Source organism: Oryctolagus cuniculus, chromosome X (assembly GCF_964237555.1).
Source record: "Oryctolagus cuniculus chromosome X, mOryCun1.1, whole genome shotgun sequence".
Taxonomy (NCBI): Eukaryota; Metazoa; Chordata; class Mammalia; order Lagomorpha; family Leporidae; genus Oryctolagus; species Oryctolagus cuniculus.
The window spans coordinates 1729298-1744068 of record NC_091453.1 but is presented as its reverse complement, the minus strand read 5'-3'; the positions used below and the strand labels follow the sequence as shown (position 1 = coordinate 1744068).

At 43.2% G+C, this 14771-nt stretch overlaps 1 protein-coding gene and 1 pseudogene across 2 annotated transcripts in view; one reads left to right on the top strand and one right to left on the bottom strand.

Annotated features, from left to right (window-relative positions):
* Positions 1 to 11263: 11263 nt before the first annotated feature.
* On the bottom strand, positions 11264 to 12242 carry LOC100351353 (ADP-ribosylation factor 1 pseudogene; annotated as a pseudogene).
* A 2088-nt stretch (positions 12243 to 14330) lies between these two features.
* The window catches only part of ACE2 (angiotensin converting enzyme 2), a 46790-nt gene continuing 46349 nt past the window's right edge, over positions 14331 to 14771 (top strand). For both annotated transcript variants that reach the window (XM_051826945.2, XM_002719845.5), the window contains exon 1: positions 14331 to 14470. The gene's annotated coding sequence lies outside the window, so the exon portion shown is untranslated. The remainder of the gene's footprint in view (positions 14471 to 14771) is intronic.

The window sequence follows — 14771 nt, the reverse complement described above, 5'->3', positions numbered from 1 at the left end:
TTGAAACAACAGCCATTTATTTAGTTCATGAGTCCATGGTTTAACAGTTTTGTGTGAGCTCACCTGAGAAGTGTTGATCTCCACTGGTCTCACTCATGCATCTACAGTCAGTTGCCAGGAAGGCTGGGGCCTGGCTGACCTAGGATGCTTCGGCTTGATTACCTCCTCTGTACTACAGTGCTGTTATGCTATCCAGGAGCTTAGATTTGTGGCTAGGTGAGAAGGTATGGGGGTAAAAGGGGGAGAGTCAGTGCACACAAGCATGCATGGACTTCTTATGCCCTAGACTTAGAACTGACATACCATGACTTCTGCCACATTCTGTTGGCCAAAGCAGATGCAAGAAGAGGAAAAATAAACTACACCTGTTAATGGAGAGATACTGCAAATTTACACTATAAAGGGTGTGGAAACAAGGAGTGGTGAAGAGACAGTTTTACAGTCTACTATTGATACTTTTTACTAAATAATTTTTTAGAATTATTTATTTCTTTATTTGAAAAATAGAATTACAGAGAGAGAAGAAGCCAGGAGCTTCCTCCTGGTCTCAAACATGGGTACAGGGGCCTAAACACTTGAGCCATCTTCCACTGCTTTCCTAGGCACATTAGCAGGAAGCTGGATCAGAAGTGGAGCAGCAGAGACTTGAACCAGTGCTCTTAGGGGATGCTGGCATCGCAGGCAGAAGCTTAACTTGCTACATCACACCAGCAGCTCCTATGATAAATATGGCAAAGCCCTCACCCTAATTAGTTGGACACCACGGTAAGTTTCTGGGTTAAAATCCAGTCACCTAGGCTTATTAATCAGACATCAACTCTTTAGTTAGCCTCTTTCAGTCTTCAGTTTTATTTCTGTTCCTTACTCATGGGATGACTGTGAAGATTCAAGAAGATAATACTTGAAAAGTGCTTCACATAGTACCTGGCATATAAATGTTAACCTCCACTCTCCAAACTCTCCTTGTTAAACAAAAGCTAAGTAATTTCGTATTCGTTCTGCCACTACTCCCATCCCCTACCTCATTACTATTCTAGTTCTTAGCTTTTCCACACCTGTCAGAGGTTTTGTGACCCAACCCCAGTGGAGCTATCCAGGGTGCTGGATTGCCAATGCCTAATGCTAAAAAATGGATATTTTGGGACCTGACCTGATGACTTGCCTTGTTCTGAGCCTTGTTACTTCCATGTTTTGGTTACGACCAGCAATTTTCTCTTTAGAAGAAAGCCAAGGTTGCAATATCAACTGAATAACAAATGTAGAACTTTTTCCTCCCCATTTTCTCCAGCTTGCCAAGGAGAATGTTACTTTTAGGTATGAATCCAGTAACCAAAAGTGTCATCAGAGTTCCCTCTGCTTCCAAACATGGGTCTTCCAGAAACATATATGGAAGTATTGAAGATATCCTTGAATTTCAAGTTCATATAACTTGATCCTGAGATCCAGATAGGATTCGGAGTCATTTTCTAACAATGATCAAGCTGTCCAGGGGTTGTAACTTACTCTTGCTCTCCAGATAATGTTAGGAAGACTGTAGTGCAGATGAAGGAAAGATAAAAAAATCTTTGGACTATACCTACTACTATATCCAGTGGTAAGACTTCACAGAGGAAGATACTTACTATGAAAGTCCCTCCAGGTGTGTTCCCAAGCTTTCAGTTTTCACAACTACTCAATGATTTCATCCTTGCAGAGGTTGCTAAAGCCTTGAATGCTTTTCAACAGATGTTGAAGCATTAATGTTTACTGGTGCTTAAAAATAGCATCTTGTAGAATGATGGCATTATCCTAATTCTAATGCAATAGGGCCCTGATTTCTTTCTAGATGGAATCCAAATTAATATTGTTAAGATATACCACTTTCTCACTGTTCCTATAAAAGTTACAATGCTGCCCTGAGATTTATGTGATGTAATTGCTACGCAATGAACATATTTCTTAGCAAAAGGAGATTTCTGATGAGATTCAAGACAAACTGGCAATCTTAGGAGGATCTTTGATGGCAAAATAGTAAAGTTCTTGCATAATTTCGCTTCATGGTGGCATTACATCTCTTTTATCATCAAAAGTCAAAAGAGTTTGACTTAAAATATGACAGACTCTGAAGCCTCAGAAAAGTTCTTATAATTACAACTACATGTATTCACATGGGCATGAGATTGAAGCCATTCAGTTTTTGACTTCTAAGACAGGTTCTCCTTGAAGATCAGAAATTAGGCACCTGAAGATAACAAAGTGATTTATCCACTCCTCTTCCCTGTGATTTAATGAAATGAGGTGTTTCTATAACCTCTCATATTTTCCCTCACAATTTGCCCACTTGCTTAGATTGTAGAAAGAGAGAGAATAAAGGAGCCCTGCAATCAAATAAGCATTAGTATCCTTGGGCAAGGTACCCGTATTACAGGCTAATCTAGAAGAAAACTTGAAAGCTGCAATTAGGCTGTCTTCTCTGGTACTAGAGACCAGCCCAGCAAGCTTTCCTCTGAGCCTCACCCTGGGCTTGCTAGCTTTCCAGAAATCTGATGTCCCCAAGGAAGAAAATATCCCCAGCCTTGAAGTTTACAATCTTTCCAGCAGTGTTAAAAAGCTCTTATCTAAGCTATTGTGTGTCAAAGAGGGGCAAAACTAGAAAAGAGAATTCTACACTTTGTGAAGGTATCATCATATGCTCTGCCATGCCATTCTGTCTTTGCAATAACCAAGTTTTACCTCTCAGGACTTTCAGAATTTTTTTTTGTGATGGATTAAGCTATGACATAATCAAGAATCTTGACTTTATTTTGGATTATTGCCATATTAATCATATTCTACTTTGTATTGGCCACTCAACTATCAATTATGAATCAAATGTGTCACGTATAAATTTGGTGTGATATTGTTATCCTAAGGGGCATAAAGATGGAACCTCAGAGACTTAGCAGCATTCTGGGTCACATCTGCCACAGAATTCCAAAGGTCTTGTGATTCAGAGTTGCCTTCTATCTCTGTAATCACTGTTAGCTAATTTATTCTGAAGTAATCACACCCATTCCAGTACCAGACTTGTTGTTAACAGGTGTGGCACCTCTGAGAAATCCAAGTCATAATGATCTCATTCTAGTTCTCCTGATACATTCTCACTGTAGGGAAAAAAATGCATCCAACATGTCTGCCAGAACAACCTTTCAGTTTAGCCAGTATTTGGCCTCTTTTCATGGGTCTGTATTTACTTGGTTATCTCATCTTTGCTGAAATGAATGACTGGCTATAAGAACCATCTTGAAGGCATAGTAGCTCCTCAAGGAATGTCATGGACTTTTGATGACATTCTAACCTCTTGAGTTCAGGGCACTTCCAGATTGTGGAATAAATTAGCAATGCTAACATTGCCATTCCCATGTTTTGCTGACTGAAAGAGTATGTACATGTTCTGACTCTTAATCTAAGATAGTTATTTTTATAGACTATTTTATATTTACATTATAGAATACTGTTATTCCACTTTAATTTTTAAAAGATTTATTTATTTATTTGAAAGGCAAAGTGACACAGAAGGGGAGGAGAGGGAGCAGGAGGGAGGAAAGGAGAGAGAGAGAGAGAGAGAGAGAGAGAGAGATTTTCCATCCCAAATACTCACAACAACCAGGGCTGGGCCAGGCCAAAGCCAGTAGCCAGAAAGTCCATCTGGGTCTCTCACATGGGTGGTAGAAACTCAAGTTCTTGGGTCATCAGCTGTTGCCTCCCAGGCACATTATCAGGAAGCTGAATTAGAAACATAAGTGGTATTCCATCCTAAGCACCCTGATATGAGATGTGTTTGTCTCAAGTGGTGGCTTAACCTGCTGTGCCACAACACCTGCCCCAACATTCTACTTTAATATTCTATTTAGAATAATATCCTTCATCTGATCATCTAGAGATTTTTATAACCTCACTTGTGGAAAAATGGAGCTAGCTTGTGGCCACAGATTTGACAGTACTGAGTAGCAGCAAAGGATCAATGTAGTATTGAAAAAAAAAGATGAACACATTTAATAATACATTAAAAAGTAGAAAATATTAATGAAATAGACTGTCAAAGTTACTTCATTCCTTAACTCTCAGTTTCACAGTCATCAGTGAGCTTTGGCATTATGATAGTTGTGAATGCCTTGATCAGCAATCCTAGCAATGATCTTGGAGTTAGTACAACTGGCTCTACCTGGATATATTATTGCATTGGTTTTCTGTGCGGTCTCCTCTTCAGCTTAGGAGAGACTTTCTGAGTGAGTAGTGAAGTTGGGGATGCAGTCAGTATCTATTTTTGACAAAGTCCCACTGATGACCGACCCAGACCAGACAAATTCCTTAGAAGATGAGGAGGGAGAGAGTAAAATGGGGTCTCCAAAATGACCCTGCTAGTCTTCAGGAAGGTAACTACTGAGCATTTCCAATTAAATCAGAAAACATGATTCTTACACTGAAACCATAGATTGAAGTAGGGATTAATAAGAATGGAGGCTTATTACAAGATATTTAGAGTTGTTTAGGATGCAGTGACCAACCTCAGACTCTAGCTGAGAGGCAGGAACTGATTCCAAAAAGAGTCTTCTGCTCAAATGGCCACCAGTACTGCAGCCTTGACCTGGGATGGGTCTGAGATACTTGAATCTGACTATCATGTCAGTTGCCTTCCCTGAATCCATACCTTTCTTCAACACTATCGCCTTCTGCTCTTGAGACATTTCTACTTTGTTGTAAACTAATGAAGGTATTTGACACCCTGGGCAATTTCCTGAAAGTCCCCTGTTATTTTGCAGATGGCTCCATTAGGCATGGTCATTTAAAGTAAGTTATTTATCTATCCCCCTCTCCTCCTGAGGTTGGGACTAATAGTTTTCAGCACACTGAGATCCTGAAGAAGTAAAAATTTTCCTTTTAGCCTAAGCTAAAAATACATATTTGACTAACCATCTCTAGCTCACAATTATCATATTTATATCTCCACCTCTGACCTCTCTGTCAAACCCCAGATTTGTATATCTGATTGCCTTCTTAATATCTTCACTTGGATTTCTAACAGATACTGCAAATTTGAATGAACTACTCCTCCTTCTAAACTTATTTCTCCACCAACATTCCCCATCTAAACTGATATCAATATCATCTTAGTTATTCAAACCGGAAACCCATGAAATGATCCTTGACTCTTTCAGAGCTTATATCCAATTCACCAGTAAACTCTGTTAGTTTTACTTTAAAAATGTTTTCAAATTCCGATGATAGCTTACCAACTGTATTGCTCCAGCAAGGCACCATCCTATCTCACCTAGATTATTGCAATAGCCTCCACAGGGGCCTCTCTGCCTGTATGTAGTCTTGCCCCATATGAAGTCTATTCTCCATGCAATAGCCAGAGTGATTCTTTTTAGATGTAAATGAGATCATGTCACTCTTCAGTTCAAATTCTACCATAGACTCATTTCACTTAGGATAAAAGCTAAAGTTTTTAGATGCTTAGGGCTCCAACACTCTAAAGGGGGGCTCCTTTGCTCTAGTGCTTCTTTTTTTTTTTAAAAAATTATTTATTCATTTGAGAGGCAGAGTCACAGACTGAGAGAGAGAGAGAGACAGAGAGACGGAGAGGTCTTCCATCTGCTGGTTCACTCACCAGATGGTCACAAAGGCCAGAACTGGACTGATCCAAAGCCAGGAGCCAGGTGCTTCTTCTTGGTCTCCCACATGGGTGGCAGGGGCCCAAGTACTTGAGTCATCTTCTTGCCTTTCCAGACCATTAGCAGAGAGCTGGATCAGAAGAGGAAGCAGCCATGACATAAACTGGTGCCCATATGGGATGCTGGTGCCACAGGCAGAGGCTCAGCCCACTACACTACAGCCCCAGCCTGCTCTGGTACTTATTAATAGTTCGTATAGTCTAGGTGTGGAAGAAGTAAATAAATTTGAGTTACTGGGGCAAGCACTGTACTCTCATAAATTCAAGTGAATAATAATCAGTACAACCTCTCCAGAATCCAGTTTATCCTCACAAATTTGAACTTCATCTGTTGAAAATACTTGTCAAGGCTGGCGCCGCGGCTCACTAGGCTAATCCTCCACCTGCGGCCGGCACACCGGGTTCTAGTCCCGGTTGCCCCTCTTCGAGTCCAGCTCTCTGCTGTGGCCTGGGGGTGCGGTGGAGGATGGTCCAAGTCCTTGGGCCCTGCACCCACATGGGAAGCCAGGAGAAGCACCTGGCTCCTGGTTTCGGATTGGCGCGGTGCGCCGGCTGCAGCGCACCGGCCGCATTGGCCAACGTAAAAGGAAGACAGTAAAGGAAGACCTTTCTCCTTGTCTCTCTCTCACTGTCCACTCTGCCTGTCTAAAAAAAAAAAAGGAAAAAAAATACTTGTCAATTTGGTTAATGGAGAGTATCTTTGCTTTATCTGCAGGGAAAAAGTACTATTATATTACTGGAAATATAAACAGGAAAACATTTTTAGCTTTTTATTTGGGCTGAAAAGCCTACTTCTGATTTATTTTCTTTTTTAAAATAAGTTTACTTCTTTATTTTGAAAGTCAGAGCTGGAGAGGGAGAGACAGAGAGAGATCTTCCATCTTCTGGTTCACTCCCCAGATGGCTACAATGGCCAGGACTGGGTCAGTCTGAAGTTAGGAGCCAGGAACTTCATTGGGGTCTCCCATGTAGGTATCAGGAACCCAAACACTTGGAATATCTCCTGCTGCTTTCCCTAGGCCATTAGCAGTGAGCTGGATTGGAAGTGGGGCAGCCAAGACTTGAACTGGTGTGCATATGGAATGCTGACGTCACAGGTGGCAGCTTTCCCGGCTGTGCCACAATGCTAGTCCCTATAATTTATTTTCTGTAAAGCACTTCCAAATTCACTTTATGTGATAGACATGTGGTCAAAAGCAATTGTACTAAATGCGAATGAGTCTTTGCCATGTCAACTGTTAAATTTCTCTGTGCTTTGTATTCCTGATCCTCCTCCTGGTTCCTGTCAGAAGCATTACTCAATCAATTTTAAGATAAGAAACTGCACAAAACATCCTTTCTTCTGTGATGTTTGCCAAAGATATCTTAGCTTGGGAAGCTGGAGGAGTGTTTCGCTATAGCTGTTTGGCAGCCTCACCATTTGTGAACGTGTTGGAAGTATATAAAAAGTTGAGCAGTAAGGGAAATGTGGATCTCAAAGTCTATGCACTTTGCTCCAGAAAACTGAAGACTCATCCTCAGGTTTGAGCCTCTGAAGAGGGAACTTTCTGTTGGACTCCATGGTTATCTGGTTTTAGATGTGAGCAATACAGCAGATCAGAAACAGGGAGGGGATTTGTGGTGGGCAGGGCTACTCAAAGTCGATGCAGTGAACTCCGAACATGCAAAGACAGCAGAATTATTAGCAATAAAGCTATTTGGAGCCATTTAATGGCAAGCCCTGAAGACATTGTCGCGTTAATAGCCAAGCCAGTAATAATGTTCCAGATGATTACACTGAAACATCTAAAGGAAAAATATGCATGGAATGATGTCCAGGCAACATCCTGACTAAGATGAAAAGCATTTTAGAAAAATGTGTATCTAAAATGGTTTTCAAATGTAAAACTGGTAGAATCAAAGCAGTATTTTGTGTTTTTGCAAATTCTCAGAATGTGAGGGATTGCTGAGGACTTACTGGACCTGCATGAAGTTAGCAGATAAATCAGCCTGTGGCGCATTGGAAAAAATGAGGTCTCTTAAATATCCTGGGGTCGAAATCCAGCTCCACTACCCATCAGTTGTTGGAATTTGAATCAGTCTTAAGAACACTCAGAAGCTCCGTTTCCTTAGTTACAGAATGGATCTCACAGTTCCTACTTGCAAGGGTTGTTGTGGAAAGTTTATGTATGTATGGAGCTTGGTGCAAAGTATACAATCAACAAAGATAATATCTGCAAGTGTTGGGCGCGGTGGGGGGAGGAAGGCAGTCATTTACATCCATGACCTCTGTTTCTCTCAAGTTTTCTCTGTTTTCTATGTAGGTTTCATGCTAGAACATGACCATAATTAAGTGAGAAGTTCTCGATAACTGGGCTCATGTAGCCTGTCTGTGACAATCTCTGCCTTTCACGAATGATTCTACTCGTTCCATTGGTGAGCTCCTCCAGCCTACTGTTTTAGCACAGGCCATCACGTTTCTCCTTTTCCTACAGTCCAAATGAACCTTTGAATCAAACTCAGTCAGTCTCTGCTGCAGTATCCTTGAAAGATGACCTTGCAGAAGGCTTGCTTAAACATTGTAGTATGGAAATTTACTCCCCAGATGCACTGCACCTTCCATTTTGAGTAGCTTTTTTTTTTTTTTTGACAGGCAGAGTGGACAGTGAGAGAGAGAGAGACAGAGAGCAAGGTCTTCCTTTTGCCGTTGGTTCACCCTCCAATGGCCTCCGCGGCCGGTGCGCTGTGGCCGGCGCACCGCGCTGATCCGAAGGCAAGAGCCAGGTGTTTCTCCTGGTCTCCCATGGGGTGCAGGGCCCAAGCACTTGGGCCATCCTCCACTGCACTCCTGGGCCACAGCAGAGAGCTGGCCTGGAAGAGGGGCAACCGGGACAGAATCCGGCGCCCTGACCGGGACTAGAACCCGGTGTGCCGGCGCCGCTAGGCGGAGGATTAGCCTATTGAGCCGCGGCGCCAGCCTTGAGTAGCTTTTATTACTAGACTTCTAGCATTGTTTTTCATGTTCTAATGTATTGATTGATGCAATGCGCACAACATCCCTATGAGATGGTGTTAAGACCATCATCAGCTTTGAAGCAAAGCAATTAGGTACAGAGAGGATATCAAGTGCCTGAAGTCACACTGCTGACCAGTGACAGAGCAAATCCCCTGTTACCCAACTCTTCTTCTGAATGGCAGGACCGTGATGGAGCACAGTTGCACCCTAAGTCTTCTCCATATCTGGATTGTTCCTCAAATTGTATTATTTTATAACCATCTTCTCTCTTTTTTATTTTCTTCTGGATACTCTCAGATCTCTCTAAAAGTGAGTAAGATGTTCCAGATTGTTTTGTATCTAATATTTCCCTTAACAAAGTCTGGGATAGTCTAAGAGGGATTTCCATTTTCTTGAGCACCCAAGGTTGATTTAAAGCTCATGTTACACTTGACTAGGCTACTATAGTAACTCACTAACTGGTCTCCTTTCCTGCTGCTCCCTGTCAGGAAGTATTTCCCCAGATAGCCACAGGGCTTTCATCATTTTTTTAATAAAGAGATTTTATTCTTTTTTTTTTTTTTTTTTTTTTTTTTTTTTTTTTTTGACAGGCAGAGTGGACAGAGAGAGAGACAGAGAGAAAGGTCTTCCTTTGCCGTTGGTTCACCCTCCAATGGCCGCCGCTGCAGCCGGCGCACCGCGCTGATCCTGGCAGGAGCCAGGAGCCAGGTGCTTTTCCTGGTCTCCCATGGGGTGCAGGGCCCAAGCACCTGGGCCATCCTCCACTGCACTCCCTGGCCATAGCAGAGAGCTGGCCTGGAAGAGGGGCAACCGGGACAGAATCCGGCGCCCCAACCGGGACTAGAACCCGGTGTGCCGGCGCCGCAAGGTGGAGGATTAGCCTATTGAGCCACGGCGCCGGCTAAGAGATTTTATTCTAATAGTTATAAATACGGTGTTTGTCAAAATGAAAACTGAAAACAAGTATACAAAACAATTGATTACTGATCGTGTGTTGAAAGCAGTAAGAGGTTCCACGACACCAAAGAAAACAATTCTGAGGTTTTCCCCAAGAGAAATTTCACAGCTCCAACTTCTTCAGTGTTTATCAAAATACAAAAGAATAATTCAGTGGCAAATCAGAGTCATGCAAGCTGTGGGAGAGAAAGCTGCTTCACACATGGAGATCAGCGTATTTCCGGGGGCTGTGGTTGTAGAATGGACCAACCCTCCCAGGTAGCAGGTGCTCCTGCTGATGTGACCCCAGACACCCTGCCAACATGTCTTAACAGGTGCATGAGTGAGTGAGTGAATGCTAGGAATGACAGGCTCCCTCTCTGGCTGCATGCTTACCAACTGGGCCAGAGGGGAGAGTTGGATGCAGTGGCCTCCCAGCCCCACCTCCCCAGGTGATGGTGTGAGAAAGAGTACAAGCACAATGCTATGGAATGCAGGGTGACCCAAAGACAAGTGAGCCCCCGGGCTCTCTCTTGTGACCATGCAGAGTGGTGGTGGTGTTTTTTTGTTTTTTTTTTTTTTTTTGTCACTGCCTCTCAAGTTACTGCACTCAGGTCGTTACTGCAAACCCCACGCTAGGCAGTCTCCCTGCTGTGTGTTCCAGTGTTCTCCTCCGCTTGTATTTTACACTATTTTATAAAATGCACTGGGGCTGGCCCTGTGGCATAGTAAGTTAAGCCTCTGCCTGCAGTGCTGGCATCCCATATGGGTGCCTGTCAAAGTCCTGGCTGCTTCCACTTCCTATCCAGCTCCCTGCTAATAGCCTGGGGAAAACAGTGGAGGATGGCCCAAGGTCTTGGGGCCCTGCACACAAGTGGAAGACCCAGAAGAAGCTCCTGGCTCCTGGCTTCGAATTGGCCCAGTTCTGGCTGTTGTGGCCATCTAGAGGGTAAACTAGCAGATGGAAGACCTCTCTCTCTGTCTCCTCCTCTCTCTGTGGCTCTAACTTTCAAATAAATAAATAAATCTTAAAAAAATTAGGGGCTGATGCTGTAGCCTAGCTGGTAAAGCCACATCTGTGGTGCCTGCATCCCATATGGTAGCACCAGTTCGAGTCCCAGCTGCTCCACTTCCAATCCAGCTCCCTGCTAATGCACCTGGGAAAGCAGCAGCAGATGGCCCAAGTGCTTGGGCCCCAGAATCCACCTGGAAGACCTGGAAGAAACTTCTGCCTCCTGGCTTTGGCCTGGTCCACCTCTGGCCATTGCAGCCATCTGGGGAGTGAACTAATGGATGGAACAGCTCTCTCTCTCTCTCGCTCTCTCTCACTCTCTCTCTCTGTAACTCTGCCTTTAATAAATCCTTTAAAAAGAAAATAAAATGCACTGAATTTGGATTAAAAACTAGATGGGTCTTAACAGATCTAACACCCACCCCTTGGTGCTTCTAACTCTTAATATAACACAGCTACAGACTCCTGGAGTCCAGGTGTCAATGTACCTAAATCCCTTCTCAGGACTAAACAGTGAGTTGATTTTCTTTTTACAATAATTTTTTAAGAGCTAAGTAATATTGCATAGGAGTATCAAAAACTCCCTCAATGGCAGAGGACCAGAAACAGAAACTATTTATGTTAACTAAGAACCTGGCTGCAGGCTGCGTTTGCATAGGAACAGCTTGGTACGATGCACACTGTGACCAACCCATAAAGTACCAGGACTTCTGGTACTCTGGGCCACAGAGTCGCATGTTTGCCACATGAGAGGAAAGCAGAGGGTGGAGGCGGAAGAAGTGGGGGAAAGGGGATTCTCATTCACTTCTGAATTCCAGAGCTGACTGGACAGCCAGTGCGGCCCTTCATAGAGCCCTCCCCTGCTGGTGGCACAGGGCTCGAAAGTACCAGTTCCTGTGGCTTAGGGAATGCTGCCCCATCTTGTCTGTGATTCATTCATGGCACTGGGGAGGTCCTGCTTGTTGGCAAACACCAGGACGACCGTGTCTTGCAGCTCATCCTCGGCCAGCATCCTCATGAGCTCTTCCTGTGTCTTGTTCACATGTTCTCTGTCATTGCTGTCCACAGCAAAGATCAAGCCTTGGGTGTTTTGTTAGTAGTGGTGCCACGGGGCCAAATCTTGTCTTGGCCACTCACCTTCCACACGGTGATACCCACATTCTTCTATTCAACATCTTCACATTGAAAACTGGTGGTCGCAATTTCACCAAGCTTCAGCTTGAACTGCATCGTCTTCCCTGCAGTATCCAGGCCCATCATAAGGATGCTCATTTCCTTCTTGCCAAAAAGGCCCCTGGGGAGCTTTGCAGAAAATATTCCCCTTGCTTGTGGACAAGTGGAAGCTACACCAGCAGGAGACCTCAACAGTAGCTGCTTGGAGCCAGACGTTGGTTGTGCTCCCACAGGATGGCCTCACCCTTTCTTCCAGGTCTCTGCTCAAATGTCACCTTCTCAGAGAGGTCCTCCTCATAGAAAATGTCTCTCCCAGCTTCATACTTCTCTAGCCTCCATTTCCTGCTTGTTCTCACCAACTGTTTGTTTCTTTTCTCTTCCATCACCTCATGTAACATGATATTCATAAGAACTTGTCCTGCCTTACTCATTAGTGCATATCCAATATCTAGAATTGTATCTGGCACATTCAGGTACTCAATCAATGATGATTAAATCAAGATTCTTGTTGTTTTGGGCACGGGTTGTTGCTGATCAGAGCACTGGCAGTCCTGGATTGCATCCTGTACTGGATCCTGCATTGGTTGTGTGGCTGTTTTAGGCGGAGCATTTGCATCTACTCATAGCATTTTACCCTTTGTTGGATTTTTATTAAAATGGAAAGTATATTGTGTCTTTGGATTGTTTACTTTCTCATTCTATTATCAGAGAGGAAATGAGGCAGGCAGCATTTGACTTGTCCTGGTGAATCCTTAATGGACCAGAGATACACATTTTCAAGTGCAAACCACACTCTAAAATTTACCATTTCTAGTTCTGTCAGCCGTCAAGGGCAAACTTCCTTCTATCACTTATGAAATATAAGCTCACCCTCGACTCTTCTCAAAATTAGAACAGCTTTCCTGCACTTCCAGCCTTCTGGTATTTTCAGGGTCTCCATTCTTTCTCAAAGGTACTATATTCCTTTAGGCCAGTCGTTTTTTCTGCGTCCCATCCCCTGTGTGGATTCTGTCCATTCTCAGAAAGGCTTCAAAGACAATACTTCCAGATAACTATCCGAACATTGGCTTCTCCTCAGTGGAGAGAAAACAACAATTTCAACAATCCAGTCAATGCTTGCGGGCAGCCATTATGAGCTGGTTCTCTTCTAGAACCATTATAGCAGAATCTCCCCCTCTTCCTTCCCTTGTCAAAGTTTCCTGGTTTCCAACACTTTTCTGTCTCACTGTTATCTCAGGCTCCTTGTCCATCTATTTTGAGCACTTAGCATTTTGCTCATAGAAATCTGATTTCTGCGTCAGTGAATTGCAGTGGGACTTCTCCCATATTCATAGGAGCTGAAGAGATTTGTTTTGGTGTTTATTGCAGTTAACATTCCAACTCTGTTCAGAGTCACATGCTGCTACAGCTTTTTCTGGCTGATTTTTCTCCCAATGCTTGGGAGAAGTGAGTGTATTCTCAGTGTCCTTGAAGGTGGGAGGAGCATTGCTGAGATTTTTGCACTGATTCCCCCCCTCCACCCCACTATCTTTTAACATTCGTTATTATTATTACTTACACTTGCCAATTGCTTTGTATCTTAAGGGAGAATATGTTTTGATTCACATCAGGTGTGTTAGAACCAAATCCATTAGACTCACTGAAGGCGCAAGTCCCTCTGCTATTGTTTGCCTGTACTTTCATGATTTTTTTTAAGATTTATTTATTTATTTATTTGAAAGGCAGAGCTACAGAGAGGTAGAGGCAGAGAGAGAGAGAAGTCTTCCAACCGCTGGTTCACTCCCCAAATGTCTGCAATGGCCAGAGCTGAGCCGAACCGAAGCCAGGAGCCAGGAGCTTCTTCTGGGTCTCCCACGCAGGTGCAGGGGCCAAGTGCTTAGGCCATCTTCCGCTGCTTTCCCAGGCTGTAGCAGAGAGCGGGATTGGAAGTGGAGCTGCCGGGACTCGAACTGGCACCCATATGGGATGCTGGTGCCACAGGCAGAGGCTTAACCCACTACACCACAGCACTGGCCCCTCATTATTATTCTTGAACTGCTAACTTCAGCTTAGTGAAGGACCTGTCCTTTAGAATCTAAGTGCAGGAATCCGTGTCCTGGCTCCATCACTTATTAGCTAAGTAGAGTTTGGCAATTTATTTTAGTTTCCTAATCTGTAAAATGGTGCTAAAGATGCTTTCCTATAGGTTTTTTGTGATGCTTAAATAAAATATTACAGTACAAAGTACTTTGAACAGTTACCTATACATCTTTTTCCTTTTCTACAACAATATGTACAACTTTGGAATAGGGAGAAGTAGTGGAAATTTTTTTAAGGCTTGGTTATTACCATTTCACCTGAACCTGGAAGACTTGTTTTTCTGGGTGAAGAAATATTTTCTCTGTGTGAAGGTTTCATAATCACAGTCAAGCAAGCCCATGGGCCCTGTCATTTAAAGTGACTCCTGTCTTTTATCTGTGACACTCATGCCTACACCCTGGGAATGAGGACACTGAGCAGCTCCTGATATTCAACAGGATAACTACTAAAATCTCTTTGGATTCTTTATGGCCATGATCCCACGGCCATGGATAATGAAAACTTGATATGCAGTCTTTGGATCTCCTACCATGAGGAAACATTCTTAACTTTCTGGGGATCTTGACTGAGTTTTGAACAGGTAAGTGACAGGGAAGGAGGTATACAACAAAGTTAGCCATAGAGTCAGGTAAATGGCAAATGAGTCTTTTAGATCTGGTAAATGGCAAATGAGTCTTTTAGATTTTCCAAAGCCAAATCAAGAGGGCAGGGGAGGGTAGTCTTAGAATTTTCTAAAGTGGTTGTAGAAATGAAAATCAATCAGAAAAAAATGAATTCCTTAAAAACAAGGGCAAAGTCATTTATCTGGAAGGGAAAATACTACTACAGAAGAGGGTTTCAGTGAATAAGAACTTGAGATAAAAGTAAAAGAGGATAACTAT